Source organism: Cucurbita maxima, unplaced genomic scaffold, assembly GCF_002738345.1.
Source record: "Cucurbita maxima cultivar Rimu unplaced genomic scaffold, Cmax_1.0 Cma_Scf00738, whole genome shotgun sequence".
In the NCBI taxonomy this organism is placed as follows: Eukaryota; Viridiplantae; Streptophyta; class Magnoliopsida; order Cucurbitales; family Cucurbitaceae; genus Cucurbita; species Cucurbita maxima.
The window spans coordinates 3,234-8,624 of NW_019272754.1; the positions used below are offsets into that span (position 1 = coordinate 3,234).

The following is a 5,391-nucleotide window of genomic DNA, read 5'->3' on the forward strand; positions in this document are numbered from 1 at the left end:
GAACCGACTTTATGGAAAAAAAATAAGTCTTTCAGCTGAAAGTGTGACTGTTGGGTATGGATAAGCGAACCTCTTGGTTTGGGGGAAACCGGAGATGTTGGCTAAGAAAGCTAAGCAGGCAAGTACAGGACGGACAAAATGCACATAAAAATTGATTGACATGATCCCTCTCCCTCTTAGTTTGGCTAGTTGGCTAGTTACACGATAAGTAGGAAAGCATACCAGGCAAGGAAAGAAAGGCTGCTCGATCTCCTGTAAGGCCAACTCTCAATGGCGAGCTCAACAGACAATGCTATAAGTTCAATAGAAGTCCAAGGTTTCGTCTACTACGGACCTGGAAGCTCTTGGAGGAGCTAAAATGAAATGAGAAATACATTCGATTACGACAACTAATAGATAGCGAACTTTTTGGTAGAAACTGATTGATCCCTTGGCTCCGGCAAGAAAAGGAAAAGGTAGTCGTAATCCTACCTTTTCCGTCGGACGAGAGGAAAGTTTGAGCTGAAAGATTGAATCACACTTGGTAAGAAAGGCGGGCTTAGCAGTTTTCTCCAAACGTATAAACAAAAAGAAGATACGGATACACATACATTTTCGCATGGAAGAACCTAGCTGAACTAGATCAAGGGTCCTAACCTAGTTCGACTGACCTTCTTTGGCTAGCCCCCGCCACTTGTAACGAGGTCAACCCGTATGTGCTTTTTCTTTTCGTTTAGTGAGATAGCTTACCAGCTCTTTCAGCTCATAGCAGCAGTATGAAAAGCGGAATCCTCATCCTGAGTCGAGTCCACATTGCCGCCAAACCAAGGGCTTCTATTTTTTCTTTAATGTAAGCGGATTTAACAGTTTCGATAAAACCAACCTCTTTTAAAAAGGAGTCGCTCTACCTTGATCATCGTGGACATACGCATCTCCCTCTTTAAATTTGCCTACCAGCCTTTATAGTAGAAAGGATATACTTTGAGACCTCTCACACCTAAAACGATAATTATTTTAGTACTTTTTTTCTTTTGGAGGGGCATTCCGAGAATCAAACTCGAGACCTCTTGCACCCAAAGCAAGAATCATACCACTAGACCAAATGCCCTTAGTATGGATTTTAAAAGACAAAAGAATGACAATTTCTTTTTCATAAACCTGATAATTAATTATTTTAGCGCTTTTTTTCTTTTGGACAACCTCTTGCACCCAAAGCAATAATCATACCACTAGACCAAATGCCCTTAGTATGGACTATATATTATGTTTTTTATGGAATGTATCATCATTATTTTATTTATTTTCTTTGTTAATGAAATCCATGAGAAATAATCATTATTATTATATCTTTTAGACTAGACCGCTATTAAATTATTTACATAGGGTTTGCGACAATTACTGTATTGAGAAGAAAATAATGTAAGTTTTAGTTTGATAGTTCCATTTGAGACACATATCGTGGAATACACAAGTAAAGCAAATATCGAAAGTTAGGATTTGGGTAGGCATGCCTATTGAAAGTGGAAAGGCATGCCTATTGAAAGTGGAAAAAATAAAATGATATTAAAAAAGAGCATCATCATAGTTTTAAGATGGAAGAATATACACTAGTGTGTTTGAATTGTTTTCTTTGAGGCTCATTATTTTGAGAATTGAACTCGAGACCTCTCGCACCCTATGCGAGAATCATACCACTAGACCAAATGCCCTTTCTAAAAAATTGCAACATTTTTAACTCCTCAGTATATTTTTTTCTCTCAAGTTTGAAATCTATTTTCTTGAGCGGTTGTTGGACTATAAAACAAAAAGTTGATGGTCTAGTATGCAAGTGTTCAAATAAACTACAACCCAACAAATGAATCAAACTAATCCGTTTGGGTTGGGTTGGATTTATTCGGCTCAGTTCATCAGTTTGTTTGATTTAATTCTTCTATTTTGCTTCCTATGACAAGAAAATGAAGTTGTATTGAATGTAACATAGTTTGATTTATGACAAACTCATATGAAATATAATTGCATTAATAGTACTAAGAGTTGGAGTCAAATATTTCATGAACTTAAGTGCAACTCATGTTTTATTAAAGACGAGATGAAATTTAGTTAAGTAACTGGAACTTTAAATTTTCAATTACTCTATGTTAGTTGCTATCTTTAGGATTGACTAATTGGACACGAGTTCTTGGATTTTGGGGATTGTTTTATGTAATTTTCAACTACAACTTATGTTTTAAAAGTTATAGGAAATAATTTAGGTAGTGGTTGTATATTATGGATGAACACTAGAGTTTCTATCCCATTCACCACAACTACTCTAGTTTTTGTTTGAAGGCTATAATTGTCATCTATGTTGTATGACAATAAAATTTGTTTCGATGAAATTTTAGTTAAAGTTGCATATTTTACTTCTTGCGAGTAAAAAATTTGTTTCTTAGCATAATATGAATTTAGTTGAAGAGTTATTAGGAATAAGATGGAGAAAGAAATTTTCTTTAAAATAATAAACAGACTCAAGTTCATCTTTGTTATTGTCAAATTGTGATTTTGCAAAAAACTTAACTAATATGAAATATCAAGGTAAACCAAGAATATATCCTGCACGTCATTCAAGATGACAATAAAATGGAGTTAAATTGAACGTAGTTTTAGTTTCATGTTTGGTAGGTTCAATATGAAGCATAATTGTATTAATGATATTAAAGAGAAATTCGTGTTTTATTAGAAGAGACCAACTTCATTTAAGGTACTAGGAGTTTAAACTACTTCCATTCTAATTTCAATCACTTCACAATGATTACAAATTTAAGGTTGGCTAATTGAACATCAATTATCAACTTTAGGTTATAATTTAGGTAGTAGCCATTATAATATTAATGAGTATAAGACTTACAATTTACCATGGACCATATGTCTTATAGTTAAATGAATATATATATATTATGCATGTCGAGGTCTGGATAAAGCACAAAGTAGTAAGGAACACCATTGTCAACTCTAGAGCCACCCACAACATGATGGAGACCGATGCAAAATATTTTAACATCCTTTGGCATCAAGATACAGGAAAGATGAACGCCGTCAAATTAGAAGCTTTGTCTGTCTTAAGAGTCACAATGAGAACTCTAATCAAGCTAGAGTCTTAGACTAGGAAAATTGTTTAGTGATAGTTGAAATGGATGACTTCGACGTCGTGTCAGGAATGAACGTCCTGCTGAAACACAAAGTCATTTACATGCCCCTAGCAAAATGTCTAGCAGTAACGGAGTCTAACCCGACGATCATTCAGAAAAACATCCATCAACCAAGAGGGTTGAAAATTATGTCGATACAACAGTTGAAAAATAATCATAGCCATGATGAATCTACGCTTTCTACTATTGTTGTAATTGAAAAGGGGAGCTCGAGTGCGCCAATCTCAATAGAAACCTTGTTGCCACTACATTAACACCGCGACGCAAAACAAGGTCAGATAATGGATTTATCCCCACCAAGAGAGACAAAAACAAGGTCAGATACTAAAGAAGGGAGACAAAAACAAACCATTGAAGCAACACATGTTCACACATAAATATCATCTAGACTGATGTAGAGAAGGGTCAGTCGGAAGCGTCAACCACAATAATTTCAAGAAAAATAAAGAGTTCATATAAGTTAAGGTTATATCAACTTCGAGTTCAAAGCAACAAAATCAAAGACTGGTGTGAAAATACTATGGACTAGTTAAAGTTATCCGTAAGATTATGAAGACATCATATAGAATCTAATTGCTCTTATGGATGCGGACTAACCTTGTTGTCCACGTTAGTAACTTGAAACGTTATTATTTCGACTAAGAAGACATCAACCAGAAGCAGGTGATATGACGTCATACAATTAAGAAAAAATTTTAAGCGAAGAAAGTAGGAAAGACACGAACAGATAAGACATGAAGACTCAACAAACCGAGAAGTACTTTTCAACAGCACCTAGTAGGTTGGAAGAGACTCCTCATTATGAGATCAGCTAGAAGCGCATCCAGAGACCTAAAGTCAGCCTTATCCAATAAACTGTGTGGGGGCAGATGTCATAGTCATGATTGCCCAAGGCGTGTTGCCTGTGGTTGCGTGTTGCATGTCTCAGCCATTCTTGTAAAAAATTTGTTGTCCAAGGTTGTTATTTGGACAATGTTATTGTTTATCGGTTATTTGGGCGACACGACTTGAGCAATCATAACCGTTACAATTGGCTAAGACATTTGTTGTCCATATGCTATTGTTGCCCAAGAGACTCCTCATTATGAGGTCATGATTGGCTAAGACATTTAAAGAAGTTTTACCTAGGGAAACTTCTATCACAATTCTCTTCTTGCTCTCTGAAACTTCTTTAAATGCTATTGTTCACTGGTTATTTTGGCGCATCTTCCTTAAAAGGATTGTGACGATAGATGACCTAGGTAAAACTTCTATTGGGAGATCAGTGCAATAGAGAATCTGTGTCCCTTTACTTAAACCATCAGCGCACAACATAACAAAGAGTTCCTAGAAAAAATATCATAGAACAATTTGTGTAATGCCTTTGAAGTTAGGCTCGAGGCTCTATCTTATCTCCCAAGAATATGGTTCATTCTCTATTCACATAGAAATTCTGCAATAGAAAGTGGTACCCTCATTTTCTTTTATAAGACTACCTCAGCCTTCATGGAATGATTATGCTATGTTGATTCTTATAGAATGGAGTAGGAATAAGAGTAGATGACTGTTTATGTTCCAAGTCCCAAAAAAGTAAGTCTTGATGTCAAGAAAGGAGAGGAATCCTCATAGTTTCCAAGATTTGAAGAGAATCATACATACACAAATTTCCTTTGTTTGTTTATTCTTATTGTTTGCTCTCTTCAATTAATATGTTATAAAGACACTTGTAAATTATAATTAAATATAGCTTTTTTTTTCTTTCCAAATATCAATTTGAATTACTTCTTGATTCAAGGTTTAAAAAACCTATTTCAAATCTTATTATATTGCATGCTTCAATTTGATATAATTGTTGGAGGCATTTTTAGAATCAAACTCGGGACCTCTCGCACCCGAAGCGAGAATCATACACTAGACCAAATGCCTTGTAGTGGATCTATCAATATTAGTTGCTGGTCCATATCTTTTATGCGCCTCAATATTTGAAATTTATCCACATGTTTTTGTGCTTTAGAACCTATTATTATTGTCTTGTTAACTTCACATTGTTGATAAGCACATTACCCTACGTTTTATATTCTCATGTATTGGCTGAAACCACCACACCTAAATGAAGATCTCAAATAATCAAATAAATTATAAAGGATAGGGTTATAACAATAAATAAAAAAAGCCTGTAATAAAAGGAAAACATGATACCTATGGTGAAATGTAATAGAAGACAAATATCCTATAATAAAAGATC

General features: G+C 34.8%; 1 non-coding gene across 1 annotated transcript; it reads right to left on the reverse strand.

Annotated features, from left to right (window-relative positions):
- Positions 1 to 1,015: 1,015 nt before the first annotated feature.
- On the reverse strand, positions 1,016 to 1,087 carry TRNAP-UGG. Its single transcript has one exon. It is a non-coding gene; the product is annotated as a tRNA-Pro (tRNA).
- Positions 1,088 to 5,391: the final 4,304 nt, after the last annotated feature.